We start from the raw sequence: 19,960 nt of genomic DNA, 5'->3' as shown, positions 1-19,960 counted from the left end.
GTTACGTCCTGCCTAATAAGGAGTAATATAGCGCCTCACTACAGTAGAATAGGAAAGTGTTCAGTGCAACTAAACAACCATCAGGACAAAGAAAATTAAGGTGCTGTGTTGCCATGTGGCTGCTGCCAAGTCTGAGGAAGATTTTAACAGCATTACGATGTTCACATGATGCATCTGCCATGTCACCTGGAAAGCTCCACAAAAGGTAAACATTAGGTACACGTAAGAACTGTTAGAAGGAATTTTTGACTAGCCCTCTTTACAATTGTTTCTGGGGGTTTCTCCGTTCAGTCTTCTCTTCAGAAGATAAAATGCATGCTCTATTTGGTTAAGGTTCAGTGATTGACTTGGCCAGTCTAAGACCTTCCACGTTTTCTCTCTGATGAAGTCCTTTGTTGTGTTGGCAGTGTGTTTAGGGTCATTGTGTTGTTGCATGATGAAGAGTCTCCCAATTGGTCTAGATGCATTTTTCTGCAAACTGCTAGACAAAATGGTGTTGTAAACAGAAGTAATTCTGCTGCTACCATAATGACTAGACTAGTGAGCCTGTTTCAGAAGCACCCATGCAAGCCCAAGCCATGACATTACCTCCACCATGCTTCACAGATGAGTTTGTGTGTTTTGGATCATAAGCAGATCTTTTCTTTCTCCATACTTTGGCCTTTCCATCACTTTGGTAGAGGTTAATCTTAGTCTCATCAGTCCAGAAACTGTTCCAAAACTGTTGTGACTCATCTCTGTACTTCTTTGCAAAATCCAATCTGGCCTTCCAATTTTTTTTTTGCTGATGAGTGGTTTGTATGTTGTGGTATGGCCTTTATATTTCTTCTCTCGAAGTCTTCTTCGAACAGTGGATTGTGATACCTTCACCCCTGTCCTGTGGAGGTTGGCAAAACATTTTGTCTGACAACTTACAGAAAAATGCATCCAAACTAATCAGGAGAAGCTTCATCATGCAACAAGACAATGACCCAAAACACACTGTCAACATAACAAAGGACTTCACCAGGGCCAAAAAGTGGAAGGTCTTAGACTGGCCAAGTCAATCACTGGACCTTAACCAAATAGAGCATGCATTTTACCTCCTGAAGAGGAGACTGAACAGAGAAACCCCCAGAAACAATTGTAAAGAGGAGTAGTCAAATATTCGTTCTAAACAACTCAAGTTTGGTTGTCCACGCAATAGTTTGTCAGTAGTGCAACCAGGGACACTTCAAATTTTTTTTTATTTTTTTTTGGGGGGGGGGGGGGGGGGGGTCAGCTGTGGATTCCTCCGTGATGTCCTCCAGTGACATCTGTTGTTCTTATCTTAAAATTATTATTATTTAGAATGAGTCTTTGACACTGTAAGATTTTTCTTCACTTTATTGAGCATTCTTGCGGTCATCTTTATAAACCGGGCACACTGAGGAAGAGTAGCAACAGTGCTGAGCTTTCTTGATGTATGTCTTACATGGACTGATGAACATCAAGGCTTGTTGAGACCTTTCTGAGGGCAGCACATCTGCCTCACAGTTCTGACGACCGGGGTTCAAATCCCGGCCCCGCCTGTGTGGAGTTTGCATGTTCTCCCCGTGACTGCGTGGGTTTTCTCCGGATACTCCGGTTTCCTCCCCACATCCCAAAGACATGCGTAATGGTTTGATTGAAGACTCTAAATGACCCGTAGGTGTGAATTTGAGTGTGAATGGTTGTTTGTTTATATGTGACCTGCGATTGGCTGGCGACCAGTTCAGGGTGTACCCCGCCTCTCGCCTGAAGGTAGCTGGGATAGGCTCCAGCACGCCCGCTACCCTAGTGAGGATAAGCAGTACAGAAAATGGGTGGATAGATGGATGGATGGTATTCTAAGAGTGGTGGTCGTGTGTGTGTTTGTGTGCGTGTGTGTGTGTGCGAGTGCATGCGTGCGTTTTACCGCCAACCATGACAATACTTTTCTGTTTGTAATTGTACTATGTTCTTTTATGTATACTTTTATGTTTACGTCTATATATACATTGTGTTGTTGTGATAAGAATTGTTCTCTGCCTTCTCGGCCAGATCACCCTTGAAAAAGAGTCCTTGGTCTCAATAAGTTTTTATTTTCTGGTTAAATAAAGGCTTTCCAAAGCGTTAACATACATATTCTTCTAACTGTATTCTTCCTCTCTCTCTCTTCTCAAGTTGAGGGGGGGCTTCCTTTTGGAAAAAAACAAAAAAAAAAGCTGAATAAATAGCGAACACATGCGTTTCAAACTCCAAAGTGCAGTGGAATGTTTTTCCGTAAAATGTAGGATCAATACCAAATTGTAGGAATTCAGATGGGTTTGATCGAAGTTAGATAAAGCACTTAACATTTGTAGATTATGCAGTTACGGAACCGTTTGTGTGTTTAATGTTGACATCTGATTCAGTTGGGCCACACAGTACTGTACTTAACTCCACAACAACAGGAAACTGAAACGTGTGTAAAGTACCACTGTAAGCAAAGCCTTAGGGCCTGACTCATCTTTAATAGATCCTCTCCTGGGAGGTTTCGGTGAGTGTGCTCATATTTGTTAATGTCTGAGTGTCTAATGTTGGGTGGAGAACAACTGCTTGTTGGTAAGACAAAGTCTTTTGCTTAATAGTAGTTGTCTACTAGCATTCAGACTGCACCGAGACATTAACAGGACACCCTGGCTCTATTTTCACATTGTGTTTATTCAAGTTGGGAAACACTACAGTTGGGAAACAGCGCTTCAACAGACACAACTCATCAAAGTCAGTTTATTAATCATCCTGCAATGACTAACTTGTGTAAATGTTTTAATATCTAACTTCTTGCACCAGAGAATCTTTGTCACTTCATCAATGATGACATCATCCATCCATCCATCCATTTTCTGAGCCGCTTCTCCTCACTAGGCTCGCGGGCGTGCTGGAGCCTATCCCAGCTGTCATCGGGCAGGAGGCGGGGTACACCCTGAACTGGTTGCCAGCCAATCGCAGGGCACATAGGAACAAACAACCATTCGCACTCACAGTCATGCCTACGGGCAATTTAGAGTCTCCAATTCATGCATGTTTTTGGGATGTGGGAGGAAACCGGAGTACCCGGAGAAAACCCACGCAGGCACGGGGAGAACATGCAAACTCCACACAGGCGGGGCCGGGGATTGAACCCGGGTCTCAGAACTGTGAGGCTGACGCTCTAACCAATCGATCACCGTGCCGCCTGATGACATCATATTTATGTCATTTCACCATGTCTAGCGTGCAGAGGACCGACACATATTACTGACTAGTAAACAGTGAGGTGCAAGTAGTCCAGATTGGTCAAAGTTGTATTTTGGGCGTAACATCCAGGCAGCCACTCTGGTACCCTTGCACATTGTTACTTAAATAATAGATCTGACAAGTTAGACAAATACGATGTTTTCTGCTAAGGGAAGGTTATTTCTAGCATGGCTGTTTAAAATATGAAGTTCAGTGATGTCACTGCACATATAAAAATATTTACAATAAATAAAACCTCTCACATCTTTGTGATCTTAACAGTAAATGGTGACATGACATTCATGCAATAAAATACTGTAAGAGGATATGTTTCTCAACGTAATTAAGATTGGAACTTATCAGGGTGATGTTGCTGCTTTCAGTGGATTTTCTTTACATTTATATGGTTTCTTTATGGAGCTCAATCAGGCCCCAAACTGATCTCATTTATTTATTAGATGTTCCCTCCAAATTCTCTCCCATTAAACACCAAACCAGAAAAAGAATGGGAACTCAGCAGTTTGGTGTACAATATGTTACCACTGTACTGTCACACAATGCTGCTGAAAGTGATACGACATGCAATTAAGGTGTGTACATGTCCACAATCAATTAAGAGCAGAAAACTACTTAGAAAACTACTACTTATTTCAGTTATCGTTTGCTAGGTCTTATCTGTAGTAATTAAAATATAATGTTTATAGTACTGGCTGTTTGGTCCTTGTACGACCAGTGTCAGAGTTTGGTTCGCATTGCCAGCAGTAAGTTGGATTTGTTTCCAGTGAGGGTTGGACTCCGCCAAGGCTTCCCTTTGCCACTGATTCCAGGCGCAGCCGAGGCATAGAGGGGGTCCGGTTTGGTGGCCTCAGTATTGCATCTCTTGTTTTTTGCAGACGATGTGGTTCTGTTGGCCTCATCAAGCCTTGATCTCCAACTCTCACTGGACCGGTTCGCAGAAACGTTTGAAGCGGTTGTGATGAAAATCAGCACCTCCAAATCTGAGACCATCATCCTCAGTCGGAAAAGGGTGGAGTGCCTTCTCCGGGTTGGGAATTAGATCCTGCCCCAAGTGGAGGAGTTCAAGTATCTTGGGGCCTTATTCACGAGTGAGGGAAGAATTGAACGGGAGATCGACAGCCGGATCGGTGCAGCGTCTGCAGTGATGCAGACTTTGTATAGGTCCATTGTGGTGAAGAAGGAGCTAGGCCGAAAGGCGTAGCTCTCAATTTACCGGTCGATCTACATTCCTACCCTCATACATGGTCACGAGCTGTGGGTCGTGACCGAAAGAACAAGATCCCGGATACAAGCGGCTGAAATGAGTTTTCTCCGCAGGGTGTTCGGGCTCTCCCTTAGAGATACGGGGTGAGAAGCTTGGTCATTCGGGAGGGGCTCAGATTAGAGCCGCTTGAAAGGCGTCAGATGAGTTGGCTTGGGCATCTGATTATCCTAATCAGATAATCACCTAATCAGGGAGGCTTCCTGGACGCCTCCCTGGTGAGGTGTTCCGGGCAGGTCCCACCGGGAGGAGACCCCAGGGATGACCCAGGACACGGTGGAGAGACTATGTCTCCCGGCTGGCCTGGGAACGCCTCGGGATCCCCCCGGAAGAGCTGGTTGAAGTGGGTGGGGAGAGGGAAGTCTGGGCTTCCCTATTAAAGTTACTGCCCCCGCGACCCGACCTCGGATGAGCGGAAGAAAATGGATGCAGGATTTATAGTACTGGAAATACTTCCAATCATTACTGGAAATAATGTCCGCCTGCTAATGTCTACATGACAGGGGTGGTCAACTACTAAATCATGTACAAAAACATAATTTAATGAACGTATTAACTTAAAATAAATGAATTTGCTACAGGCTGTTATTACTGATAGCTGGGATAGGCTCCAGCACACCCGGGACCCTCGTGAGGAGAAGCGGCTCAGAAAATGGATAGATGGATGGATACTTCTGTGGCTCCTCACGTTGTCATGAAACCTGGCTGTAATGATGATAATATCTTTAATCACTTACACACACTGTCTTTTAAGACTTAACTGTTAAATAATTGCCATTTTAAATAATAAAGACTTCTCTGAGCCTAATTAATGTATTACATTTGTGACCAAAACCTTGACTCTTTGGTAGAAAAATGCCCAGATGTTTCTTATTAGTTGAGACAAAAACATGATGTTTAAACAGGCCATTTTCAGATATTTCAAAGCCTGCGTCCGCTTGAGCCATCTCATGCTTGACCACGCCGAAAACAAACTAATTGTCCTGTTTACATTATACTTCACAGAGAACAAGAATTATAATAGTTCATCATATCACTATACTATACCTTTCAATCTTGTTAAAATAATGTGAGCAAGTGATTTTGGACGCTGAAATGGAGGAACATTTTGATCTTTGTAGGAAGTACAAAGAAGGGTGGAAAGTTAAGTATGCATTTATCCTACCAGCATTTGTAATTGCCAAGCCAACAGGGGCGGGACGTGGGCTGTACGAACCGGAAGCCCACCGTTGTGGTCATTGTTTTTTCTTTTTTTTTTTTTTTTTTTTTTTTTTGGGTGTTGTCATTGTGATGTTTGAGGGGACGGAAGCACCACAAGGGGCACTTCTCACCCGATCGATTGCAAGGCGCGGCTCAGACAGGTGAGTTGTGTTCGAAGTGACGATAATGTGTCCTGCACTTCACATTAGTTGTCACTACTATTTTTTTTTATTGGGCAATTAATGTACACGCGGCACGGTGGACGACTGGTTAGAGCGTCAGCCTCACAGTTCTGAGGACACGGGTTCAATCCCCGGTCCCGCCTGTGTGGAGTTTGCATGTTCTCCCCGTGCCTGCGTGGGTTTTCTCCGGGCACTCCGGTTTCCACCCACATCCCAAAAACATGCATTAATTGGACACTCTAAATTGCCCGTAGGTGTGAATGTGAGTGCGAATGGTTGTTTGTTTGTATGTGCCCTGCGATTGGCTGGCAACCAGTTCAGGGTGTACCCCGCCTCCTGCCCGATGACAGCTGGGATAGGCTCCAACACGCCCGCGACCCTAGTGAGGAGAAGCGGCTCAGAAAATGGATGGATGGATTAATGTACACTCCATATGTAAACATTTACAGTTTTGGTCATGTGAGTCAGTTACATCGGCAAGTCAGCCAATCAGTGTATTTCTTGTGACGTCATCACGTCACATGGGTTACGCGGCCCAGGTGCTAAAGGACTGTAACAAGGAAGTGAAGTGCACGCTGTCGCAGTACTTTCCTGCCATTGTGCTGTAGCAGGCCGGCTCATTATCATGCCTTGACAAACTCAGCTGGTGGGCCAGATATAATTGGCGACGGGCTAATTATGGCCCGTGGGCCGCTAGTTGTTGAGCTCTGGTCTACAATATATAAACATAACCAGCGATAGTTTCTGAGGACTACACACAGAGATAGTTGTGTCTTATCGGGAAAAAGGTTTCTACTGCGGTGACAGGTAACGTTACAGTGTGTCACTGTGTACTTTTATTATGATGCCATGATACAATTCAAGGGGAGCCCTGCACAAAATTGTCATCAGTGTGAGTTGAACTGTTTGCCACCTCGATGCTTGCGCCAATAATGTAATTATATACAGTGGGTACGGAAAGTATTCAGACACCCTTACATTTTTCACAAATTTTTATATTGCAGCCATTTGCTAAGATCATTTAAGTTCATTTTTTTCCACATTAATGTACACTCCATATTAACAGAAAAAAACTGAATTGTTGAAAGTTTTGCAGATTTATTAAAAAAAGAAAAACTGAAATATCACACAGCCATAAGTATTCAGACCCTTTGCTCAGTATTCAGTAGAATCACCCTTTTCAGCTAATACAGCCATGAGTCTTTTGGGGAATGATGCAACAAGTTTTTCACACCTGGTTTTGGGGATCATCTGCCATTCCTTCTTGCAGATCCTCTCAGGTTGGATGGTGAACATTGGTGGGCAGCCATTTTCAGGTCTTTCCAGAGATGCTCAATTGGCTTTAAGTCAGGGCTCTGTCTGGGCCATTCAAAAACAGTCACGGAGTTGTTCTGAAGCCACTCCTTCGGTATTTTAGCTGTGTGCTTAGGGTCATTGTCTTTTTTGAATGTGAGCCTTCGGCCCAGTCTGAGGTTGTGAGCACTCTGGAGAAGGTTTTCGTCCAGGATATCCCTGTACTTGGCAGTATTCATGTTTTCTTAGATTGCAACCAGTCTCCCTGTCCCTGCAGCTGAAAAATACACCCACAGCATGATACTGCCACCACCATGCTTCACTGTTTGGACTGTATTGGACAGGTGATGAGCAGCAGGCCAAAAAGTTCTATCTTGGTCTCATCAGACCAGAGAATCTTATTTCTCACCATCTTGGAGTCCTTCAGGTGTTGCTGTGTCTTGCACTGAGGAGAGATTCCGTCGGGCCACTCTGCCATAAAGCCCTGACTGGTGGAGGGCTGCAGTGATGGTTGACTTTCTGCATCTCTGGAGCCCAGTGATCTTTGGGTTCTTCTTCGCCTCTTTCACCAAGGCTCTTGGTCAGATCTGTGTCTTGCCACAATTCTGAGCTCTTCAGGCAGTTCCTTTGACCTCATTTGCTCTGACATGCACCGTGAGCTGTAAGGTCTTATGTAGACAGGTGTGTGGCTTTCCTAACCAAGTCCAATCGGTATAATCAAACACAGCTGGACTCCAATGAAGGTGCAGAACCATCTCAAGGATGATCATAAGAAATGGACAGCACTCGAGTTAAATATATGAGTGTCACAGCATAGGGTCTGAATACTTATGGCTGTGTGATATTTCAGTTTTTCTTTTTTAATAAATCAGCAAAAATTTCAACAATTTCGTTTTTTTTTCTGTCAATATGGGGTGCTTTGTGTACATTAATGAGGAAAAAATGAACTTAAATTATTTTAACGAATGGCTGCAATTTAACAAAGAGTGAACAATTTAAAGGTGTCTGAAAACTTTCCGTACCCACTGTAAGGGGAAATAGTGAAGTGCTTTGGACGAAATACTCTTCAATTAATCTTAATGTAAAATAAATAAAGGCAGGAAGTTACCTACTCTATGTTCTACCTCAGCCCATCAAAAAGGTCATAAATGTCCTGACTTTCAAGAAATACCCAAGATAAGCCTTATCGTCACTACAAATGTAGTTGCGTCTGTTTGCATCACATCATCTCTCTGACCTTGAAACGACTCTTGTAATGTTTCTGCACTTTGTTTAACTTCAGAAAAAGAGAGCTTTTTATTTCTCATTTATCTGCGGTGCATATCTTTTGTAGTTATCTTCCCCTGTCCTTCCGATAGAGAGGGCAGTCCACCCCTCTTCCAAATAAAAAAGATTTATCATTTTTAAATCTGACCAAAATTACTACAATGATACAATGAAAATGCATAGTGTTGACAGCTTCAGGTTTTGTGATGTTTTTTTTTTTTTTGCTTCAATAATTCTTGTCAGCTCTGGCATTAATGATAAAGCTGGAGGAGGATTTATAACTTTGAGCATGACAGGGACACAAAATATACCTCCTAGTTCCAAAAATGTGTCTCTCAGCGACAAAGGTGAGTAGAGTAGTAGTAGTAGTTAGTAGTAATAGTTACTCAAGTAAGAGTACTGTTACTTTAGAAAAAGATGACTGGTGTTGGAATTTTTCTGCCCGCGAAACCAATCGTCGACGGGGTGCGGGGGATTAACAGATTTTCACCTATCACAAATAGGTGTGGAATATACCCCACCCAATAATTCACTGTACTTGAATATTCAGTGGCGTTGTTCACGTGGTGGTCGGTGGGCGGGTTTGATGGGACATTTGTGTTTGGCAATTTGTTCGCCGCATGCGCCACATGCATGGAATTTTCAAGTACATAGAATGTTCAAAATGCTTTTAAACATAAACTGTGGACTCAGTGTCTTAATATTTAAAAAATGGTGTATTTCGAAGGCCTTGTTTAGGATTTGGATTCATCAATTTCTGGAAGAGAGGCACAGGTCTGTACAAGTGTGAAAGAGTAAAAACATTTTTGGAGGATGATTGCTTATTTAACTAAGTAAGGAATGTCGTATTGTTCATTCCAGTTCAGTGTAAATCTAAATATATATATATAGTAATCTATAGAATTTTATTTTTTTTTATTCGACAGTTGTTGGGGATAAAAAAAAGTCTTTGTAGTGCATGTTATACATGTCCCAGCCCCAGCTTGAACACATTTTCCTATAAAGTTCTTTAAACCCAATAGACATAAAGTTCAAAACCAGGAGGAGGATGCTATGCTCCCTGCTCTTTAAATTTCTGTGACAATTTCAAAGACCCAGATTTTCTTTAACATCTGATATCACTTGCTTAATTCAAAATTTTGGCTCAGCAGCAGAATGGAGACTGGCTGTGGCAACACAGCAAAGCACTGCTATACTAGAACATAAACTGATGAAAATACAAATACTGAAACCTTAACTAATCATTTAAAATACTGGATCTGGAGAGATAATACTGGAGAGATGTAGTCTTTGTTGCTGTTGCATAAGAATAGACCTGGGAAATGATTAATCATCATAGACATGTGCACACAAGAGGAAAACACAGAAAGGTTGTGACTTTCCTCACAAAAGCACATGTCGTACACAAGGAAACGCTGGGTCATCGACCACATGTGTTTCCCGAATCTGATCACCATCACACACATTTTGTTTTCCTCTCACGGTCCAATCAGATTCTAGAAACATAAAAGCTGGTCTGTCTGTCTGCATGTCTTCTGCGTCACATGTAAAACAATAACACAAAAGCATCTTAAACCAGTGCTAACACTGTTTGGATGAAGTAAGTAAGGCATCCCAAATAAGGGCTTCGTTAGGGGAGACAACTGAAAACTGCTGTGTGTATATCAGGTCACCAGGTACGTGCATGTAAACACATTTCCTTATTATTAGATAGCCTGGTTTCTCAGATACCCGATATTCCTGTACAATCCAGAAGCAGTGGAGGTGTCAAAAGAATTAACATGTTTGATGTGTCAACATGGGATCTGTGAAAGGTTGTCCACTGACGATCAGTGCTTTATTACAGGACTTTAAAAGGAGATTTAACGCACTGTGTTTCTGTCCAGCTAAAAATAATGATTTGGGATGAGGATCAAGTTTTCCTTTTAAGAGCTGAACATTTGAACCATGTTAGTGCTGCCAAGAGCAGATGGTTGTAAAGTCAATTGGTGCCAATTATTAGTTAGTCCTGCCACTTGGTGTTACTGTTTATGGTTCACGTGTCACTTTCTCCTACGCTTATTCTGTTTAGGGTCATCGCGAGCTGGAGCCTATTTTCTTTTGTGCGGCGGTATACATCCAAGACCAGAGTTGTCGAAACTTTATGAGTACTTCATAATGAGTACTATTGCAAATAAGTCAATCCATCCATCCATTTTCTGAGCCGCTTCTCCTCACTAGGGTCGCGGGCGTGCTGGAGCCTATCCCAGCTGTCATCGGGCAGGAGGCGGGGTACACCCTGAACTGGTTGCCAGCCAATCGCAGGGCACATACAAACAAACAACCATTCGCACTCACAGTCACACCTACGGGCAATTTAGAGTATCCAGTTAATGCATGTTTTTGGGATGTGGGAGGAAACCGGAGTGCCCGGAGAAAACCCACGCAGGCACGGGGAGAACATGCAAACTCCACACAGGCGGGGCCGGGGATTGAACCCGGGTCTTCAGAACTGAGAGGCTCACGCTCTAACCAGTCGACCACCGTGCCGCCAAATAAGTCAAGTTTAAAAAAAAATAAAAATAAATAAAAAATAAAAAATAAAAAAAGGCATTAACGACAGTAAAATGGACCAGCCATTAGTTTAGAAGTGCAAAAAACATTACAGTATTGCCTCCCTCCCACTTTTACAGAATGACATAAAGTCAGTGGCTCTTTCCCACATTAATAACAACAAAACTGGTGAAAACTGGTGTTTCAGTATCTTCCAGCATTTGGTACATGGGCACAGTAGCACCTGAGCCAACCTGCATGGTTTGAAAACAATGAGTACAGTGGGATTATCATGACTGTGAGATGTTGGTGATATCACTGTAGAATTCAAACAGGCTGGCCCTTGAACACAATTACACAAGGTGAGATCCAATCTTAGTTACCACTTGGAAACGGTGTCTAGAGCCAGTTATGAACTGATTTATCTCAAGGTGTCCAATTGTGATTGTATCTGCAAAGAAGCATGCTAATGACTTATTAACCCTTGTAAAAATGCACTCCACTAGGTTAGGAGCTTTCTCATGATTGAACAGTCATTTATGCTCATGAACAGACATTCTCAGACAGTTCCATCAATCAAGCCATTGATTCAGACGATTCATTCCAAGAAGTGTTGGTCAAAGGGTAATTACAGCTTGAGGGCAGTGCTCACGGAAAGGTGAGGAGGTCATTTGAATCATTTAGCAGTAGTTGCCAAGAAGTAACATTTGAGTTTTAAATGGTTGGACTAAATATTTTGGGTCCTGCCAACAGCTGACATGTAAGGAATACATGTAACAGAGAATCACATGGATTAGATAAACAATATACATTACAAGTAAGTTTCATTTTGATAAACAGTACATGGCCTTCACTTATATAAAACTTGTCTACCTTCAGACAGTCAAAGCACTTGATGATGATGGCATCAAATGTTTGGATGGAAGGAAAGTTGACACCTCCTTGACAAACTGATGGTGGGCAGTATTAGGAACAACAGGGGAGTCAGTATTTTAATATTACATTAAGAAAAAAAATCTTATTTCTAAGAACCGGTTTGGGATTTTTTCCCTCAATTTCTGGAAGAGAGACACAGTAATGCATCAAGCAGTATACATGTGTGGGCGTCTAGGAACATTTGGGAATATGGATGCTCATTTCTGCGCCAGTGTCCCCTAGATTTTGTCATATGAGTAACTCGTTGGATGAGAAGTTTTTTTTTTTCTTTCTTTTCATCCGTTTTATACTTGGAGATGGGCCATGCAAGTATGGAAAATAATGCTGGTCATTAGTTAACTAGGATTAGATTCGACCGAACTGCAGGCACACTCATATGGTACTGAAGTAGCCTTAGAGTCAAAATGTCGAATATTTTAATGGCAATGTAGTAACACAATTTTTCAATGGGATTTGTAAAACCAGAAACCAAAACAACCTAAAAATGGTCCTTGACTCAATAAGCAGCATTATCTGTACAGACCTCAACTTTGGAACTGGAGGGTCACGGTTCAAGTCGAAAAAATTAAAAATGGCAACTAGTTGTTGGCGAGATGAAAGTCTACTTCTAGACTACTGTCAAGATATGCCCTTGAGCAAGACAAGGAACCCATGCCTTAGCTCAGTGATTCCCCACCTTTAATGAGCCAAGGCACATATTTTACATTGGAAAAATATCACGGCACATCACCAACCCAAAAAAGTTTAAAAAAAAAAAAAAAAAAAAAAAAAGTACACACAACATATAGAAATAATGATGAGCTCCTCTCAATTTACTCACAAATTTACTGAGTGTGACATGAGGATCTGGGTATTTTAGTTGAACACAAAGCTGATGCACACAGATATCTTAGATAATAATAAGACCATTAAAGAAAATGTAACAACTCCTGCAGCACACCAAATGCACATTAATGTGCTGTGTAACAGTGGGTGGGAATCTCTGCTTTAGTTTGAGTTTCAGTACTGTTGTGCACCCCTTCACTCTGACATCTGCTGCAATTCTGTGTGTCTGATCTGATTCTCTGTGTTGTGTGTTTTATTTGTAAAAAAAAAATTATGCACATCCATTAATGAACATTAAAATCAAATCAGAACAAACTTTGTTTACAGAGCACTTTTCATACAATGATATGCATCTCAAAGTGCTTTACTTAGTTACTGTAAAATCGATCCCTTCTCACCACCCATCCACACAGATAAAGGACATACCTGGGCAAACACACGCACACACACGCACACACACGCACACATCAAGTTGGAAACACCATCTCAGGGAGCCGTCTGCACAAAGAGCTGACGGCACACCGCGGCCACAGGGTACCAGCATGGAGCCTTGGTGTAGTGGCATCGGGAGAGTTACAAATGGAGACTGAGGACCCCATCAGGTAGGACCACGGCCGCGGTCAATTACAGCTCCCAGTGCAAAGGGCTCCCTCTGAGGAACCACTGAAAGATACAGCAGAAAACCCAGAGTTCAATTTAAAAAATAAAAAAAAACCTAAGACTGTAGAATATAGCATAGAAGTAAAGATAAAATGCAAAAAAATAGTTAAAATAATGTTTTCAGGAAATAAAACAAATCTGAAGTACGTTAAAAGGAAAATTAAATATTACTTAAAAGCGAAGTTAAAAAGGTGGGTCTTGAGCCTGTTCTTAAAAACATGAATGTTTTCTGCTGCCCTGAGGTGCTCCAGCAGTCTGCTCCACAGACGGGGGCCGTAAAACTGAAATGATGCCTGACTTGGAATAACGAAAAGGCTGGAGCCTTAAATAGTATAACACACAAAAAAAAGGAAGCCGGGTATTATTTGAAAATGTACTTTCTGATGCAGTTAAAGTGGACACAATTCCTAAGCGTCAATTACTGTATACATTATACTGATGTCAACAGGCAATTGTCTGGAAAGTAAACCATATTGTAAAAACCCTGTTGGCTTATTTAGGATGTTTATATCAAAACAGATACAAACATTTACCTTCTTCACTGGCAGCTTAATTAAGCTGTCAAACAAATATTTTGCCAATGTTTTCAAGAGGGAAATTCGACTGAGGCGGCACGGTGGCCGACTGGTTAGAGCGTCAGCCTCACAGTTCTGAGGACCCGGGGTCAATCCCTGGCCCCGCCTGTGTGGAGTTTGCATGTTCTCCCTGTGCCTGCAAGGGTTTTTTCCGGGCACTCCGGTTTCCTCCCACATCCCAAAAACATGCATTAATTGGAGGCTCTAAATTGCCCGTAGGTGTGACTGTGAGTGCGAATGGTTGTTTGTTTGTTTGTGCCCTGCGATTGGCTGGCAACCAGTTCAGGGTGTACCCCCCCTCCTGCCTGATGATAGCTGGGATAGGCTCCAGCACGCCCGCGACCCTAGTGAGGAGAAGCGGCTCAAAAAAATGGATGGATGGAAATTCGACTGAATAATGGGCAAAATAATCATGACTGACAAGATTCAAATATCATAGAAAACAGAAAATGCAGAATATTGAAATGATTGAATGTTTGGAAAAAAATATAGAATTACTGGCATTCTACAGTTACAACCTGTCCTTTAGTGTTTTGCATGTTGACACATGCGATGAGGCACACTCAATTTCCTGTTCTAACCTGTGTACATAACAGGGTTTTACTTACACTGTTTTGAGATGCCACATTTCTGAGAATTTTGTTTTATTTCACAAAGTTAATTATTTGGTGTAATTTTTATTGTGCCTGTAACTAGGATCAAATGACGTCTCTCCATGATGGTCCATTTTGCTCATCATCATGTAGAGAAAGAGGGACTCTAGTGGTATAAAGCAGTACTACAACCAAAATGTCCCTCTCCACTTCTTTTTGAGAACATTTGAATCAGCTGTAAATTTGAATAAGCAGGGACAAAGATCATCAGATTGTCAGATTGCAAGTCCTGAATGAGAGGACCCTGATGCTAGATAAGAGTACACTGTGCCCTACACTTGCGCCTGGGAAAAAAAACAGTGCACCGTACCACTTAAAGATCAAATCAACATACGACAATATAACTCATTATTCAGATTGGAGCACATGGTGGAACTAAACCAAGCAACAATGAAGTTTGAAAGTTAAATAAACAAGACATTAAGGATTCAATATGGTCGGTGTTTTTGAATCCATTTACATTTTGGATAACTGCCTGGTTCACATTTATGGCATGACTATACTTTTAATTTCACAAACCCGGTCATACACTCGATCTATTGGCTGCAGAGTTACTTATGTGCGTCGTCAGATATTACATTTAGCATTACCATAACCAGCAATTCAGGGTGTAGTCCACATTCTCCTCCTAAACTGTTAAATTCAGAACCATCCAAATGATGGTGCTGTTTTTAAGTTAGGCAAGCCAGACCCCTGAAATCACAAGTCTATCTATATTTCCATCCTATTTTCTATACAGCCAGTCCTCATAGGGTCAGCAGACAAATACCAATTTGATTGAATTTGCAAAAACTAAAATATTGTGCTTACATGTGTTTATATTATTTTCACAAATGTGCTGTACAATATAGCCTTTGGACTGTAGATTGAACGTGTCCCAAATGCCAACAATAAGAACTGAAGCTAACACAATTAAATTTATCTGGAATCTTCTAGTTCACTGATACAAGTGATAATACATACAATTGTTGTTACAGCAGTTAACATATGGCATCAAATAAATATGTCATGAGTTGTGTGTACACTACATTTTTCAATGCATTTATGATTTGGTATTTTTGTCTTGTACACCAGTGATTCTCAACCAGTGTGCTGGGGCACATTAGTGGGCCTTGAGCACTCTTCAGGTGTGTCGTGGGAGATTATAAAATTTTACTTAATTGCTCAAAATAAATTTATTTACAAGAAATAATGTATCTTTGTTCATCTATTTATGCCAGTGAGGCATAGTGACAGACAGAACAAATAAATGCTCTTCTATTAGATGGAAGGAAGTACATACAGTAATTGATGTGTCTACTTTTTGTGACATTTTTGTTTGTTGGTGTGCCGTGAGATTTTTCATAAAGGTTGGAAATCACTGTTGTACACACAGCACTAAATTAATAAAACGTTAAATTTAATTTTAATTGAATTTTAATACAATTGTCAATAGTACAATGTCTTTCTCATGTGTGTCTCAAAGCATGTTGAAGACATTAGGTGAGTCAAGAAAATGATCTTAATGATAAAAGATTTGTTCTCCAGCTATCTGCATTTTCACAAAGATTGTTATTGTATTCTTGGAAATATGAACCATGGGAAGCTCATTTTAGTATCGGACGAAGGAGCGGCATGGGAATATGAGATGTCTGGGAAGTGTATAATGTGGGCGATGTTGGAATGCTGTCATCTCTTAAGTGTTCTGCAAACTTGACATCACTGTTGTAGAGGCAGATAACCAGGTAGAAAGAAAAAAAGAATGAAGTAAGGTACTTGACAAAGAAGCCTATCAAACTGATGCATATGAAAATGTCTGTTTCAACCTGTTTACAAAACGACGATTTGACAGACATTTTGATAAAATTATATAAGGGGCATTATCTCATGGTTCCCTATCCATGTGGGGTCTTATCAGAACTCAGACCTTATTATTTTTGCTATTGTCATTCATATACATAAAGCTTATCCTCCGGTTTTAGCTGACAGAGAACAAGAGTCAGTCTGGGTAGATAATCTGTCAATCACAGGGCTGACAAATAGAGACAGACAAGCATTCACACTCACGTTCACAGCTACGGGCCATTTGTTGGTGTGAGTGAAAACGTGTTTAGTGACTTCAGGAAATGGAGAGCCAAGAAAGAGCCAATGTAAGGGAGTACATGAAATCAAGGAAACCCTCATTATCCAAAAGCATATATATTTTTAATTCTCTACTGGCATACAGGGGGTCTGCCCGACGTACAAGTTTGAATAGTTAAGAACAGCATGCTATGAACTAGTTAGTGCAGAAGGATAAGAATCCATCATACACAGCACAAGACATGCTCCATTATCGCTGTGATTACTGTTTTCCATTTGATTGTTTTATTTATTGTATTATTATTTATGAAGTGTTTTTTTGTGAATTATGACTTAACTACCGCTTTAGCGTTAGTTAGTGATAGACTACGAAACTGGGTTACATTGCTGCCATTGTAAATTCTGGGCCTGACGTGATTGTGCCTGTTTACTAGATACTGTATTAAAGTTCTTGCTGTTCTTTGTTTTGAAACATGAATTGTTTTAAGTTTAGATGTGTTTAAAAAGCACTTTGTTTTTGGGAACGCATGTATTCAAGTTAATGCATTGTTGTCCTTTAGTAAGATAAAAAATGTTTCATTTATAGTAGAGACAGATATTTTTTTATCCATCCATTTTCTGAGCCGCTTCTCCTCACTAGGGTCGCGGGCGTGCTGGAGCCTATCCCAGCTGTCATCGGGCAGGAGGCGGGGTACACCCTGAACTGGTTGTCAGCCAATCGCAGGGCACATAGGAACAAACAACCGTTCACACTCACAGTCATGCCTACGGGCAATTTAGAGTCTCCAATGCATGTTTTTGGGATGTGGGAGGAAACCGGAGTACCCGGAGAAAACCCACGCAGGCACGGGGAGAACATGCAAACTCCACACAGGCGGGACCGGGGATTGAACCCACGTCCTCAGAACTGTGAGGCTGACACACTAACCAGTCGGCCACAGGCGGGGCCGGGGATTGAACCCGGGTCCTCAGAACTGTGAGGCTGACGCTCTAACCAGTCGGCCACCGTGCCGCAAGATATTTTTTAATTGGAAAACAAAACATTTGCATTTGCATAGGGATTCACTGTTTTAATAGTTGTAAAAGTGTGTTTATGATTGCGCATCAGAAACAAGAGCGGGGATATATTCAGGCTTTCACACAAAAATATGCAACAACATTTTTGGGCACAAAAGGGCACTTTGGGCAAAGGGGCAGGTGCCAGAGCACCCATAGCCAACCCCCCCACACACGCATGTGCCCTGCAATTGGCTGGCAACCAGTTCAGGGTGGACCACGCCTCTCGCCCAAAGTCAAAGTCAGCCAACAATTAAAAAAACATGGCTGATATTTACATTGATAAAAACATGACTGTCATTAGTATGAATATAAATTATGCTTACGCACATCGATGTACGTCCTTGTTTGTTCCGCCGTCTTGTAAGCAAGCTTTTCGTCAGTCGGCCAAGGTGGAGTCCCATACCCCTCACTTTCAAGTGAGGTCCCGGGCCACACTTTGTTTGAAGGGGTATAAAGCCCTTCATCTTAGCCCTACCCCTCAGCCTTATGGGGAATTGGGACACCCTTTTGTTCTCTTGAATGTGAAAAACAAAGGGCAAAAGGGTGAAACAAGGGCTAAGAGGTAGAATTGGCACTGGCCAAAAGTCTCCAGGGTCATGGCTGAGGCGTTTCCCAACTATGACAGAGCTGACACGAATTATGAGACCTTAAAACGTTTTCTTGCTGGCTTCAACGCCGCCCTCCAGGTGAAGTCCCATGGACAAGGGATGACTGATGTGGATAGACATTGATCATCACAGGCTGTTGTGAACGGGCCAGCCAGGCTCTAAAGGCAAGCACACCGAGATTGCTCTTCTCTATCCCACATTTTATTCTTGTGGCAACCCTCAATCCGTCATTACTGAATGTTGTGGACTGTAAACTAACACAATGGAGTAGCTTGTTCATGCCTTGGAATGACTCACTTTAAGGATGTATGATTTACAAAATGGAGGTGAGGGATAGAACAGGTACCTATGAGACTGAGTATGGCAGTCATGTCCCCCCTTGCCCTGGGGTTCATCTGCAGAGCGGAGAGAGCAACGTCCCACCTGTGGTGCTGCAGGTCCACCTCCAGGGACTTCCAAATCGATGACAGCACGGGAGGCTGGTCTCCGCAAGGCAGGCCCATAGGGAGGACCCGAAGGGTGTCACACAACACTGTTTTTGGTGTGTAACCAAACGGTTACCCTCAGCATCGCGTGCAGCATACAGACTACCACCCCACCAGGACCCTAGCAGCAGACCCCAGTTTCAGCCCAAGACCCTGTTAGCCTTCTGTTAGCCCCAAGCTTGCATGTACCGCGCCTTTATCTACTCTGTCAAAACAATGGTTCCAATGTTAAGGAGCACCAACAGAGTGACACTGACAACAGACAAGTTTTGACCTGGCTGGAGAAGGGCCGGAGACCCCCTTGGTGGAGGTTGGAGGATGAGTGTGACTGACTGTGGCATGAGTGTCACCGGCTGACTTTCATTGATGGACTGTTGTGCAGGTTTGTGTGGAGCGAACAATACATGTGATGATCCCAGCTGTCTTGGGCACACACCCTACATGGCACACGTTTGACAGCTCACTGTGTCTGTGAATGGGTCTTAGCACGTGTCAGAGGGGTATGTTATTGGCCCACAATGTTCAGTGACATTAAAAGTGGGTGTGATCAGTGTTCTCCCCATCAAAGGAGAACGTCTCGAGTTCCTTGACATCATGCCCGTATGAGAGCATCACAGGCGGAGAGGCCTTGCCAATGTGTCGCAGTTGACATACTTGAGTTGCCAGGCCCATCTAAAACCAACCGGTATGTTTTCATTGTTGAGGATACCAAGTTGAGGGATGAGCCTTACGAGGTCGGAGACCTTGTGTGGTTAAATTAATTCACATAGAGCCGCCGTAAACTGGCTTCCCACATGAAGAGATCTTGCTTGGTGCGGCGACATATGAACAGGGATGTCCTGCCGAAGTTCTCCCAGGTTGTTAGGTCATCATGACCTCCTGTCAGCTTTTGGAATTATTGTCTCCAAAAGATTGGAGTGCACATCCAGACTCCATTTATTCAACTAGGCACACAAGAACAGCATAAAACAAAACAGTCTCCTTTTTATTACATCATCCTTATACCTCACTCTCCAGGACTGACTAATCAACTCGAGCATAATCCAACTGTTACATGCTTTTATTTTAAAACTGTCTGTTTATTTTAAAACATGGTCTATCTTCCACCC

The 19,960-nt window shown here is 42.2% G+C and overlaps 1 protein-coding gene across 3 annotated transcripts in view; it reads left to right on the top strand.

Annotated features, from left to right (window-relative positions):
* Nucleotides 1–19,960, top strand: part of septin12 (septin 12) — a 109,522-nt gene that overhangs the window by 49,391 nt on the left and 40,171 nt on the right. The window contains exon 1 of one of the 3 annotated variants that reach the window (XM_061749157.1): nucleotides 13,221–13,352. The exons of the other annotated variants lie outside the window; for them this stretch is intronic. The gene's annotated coding sequence lies outside the window, so the exon portion shown is untranslated. Of the gene's footprint in view, nucleotides 1–13,220; nucleotides 13,353–19,960 lie in introns of those variants that run through there. 3 annotated transcript variants of the gene reach the window in all.

This window comes from Phyllopteryx taeniolatus, chromosome 16 (genome assembly GCF_024500385.1).
Source record: "Phyllopteryx taeniolatus isolate TA_2022b chromosome 16, UOR_Ptae_1.2, whole genome shotgun sequence".
Classification (NCBI taxonomy): Eukaryota; Metazoa; Chordata; class Actinopteri; order Syngnathiformes; family Syngnathidae; genus Phyllopteryx; species Phyllopteryx taeniolatus.
Note: the sequence above shows the minus strand (reverse complement) of the source record. Positions and strands in the feature narration are given on the sequence as shown.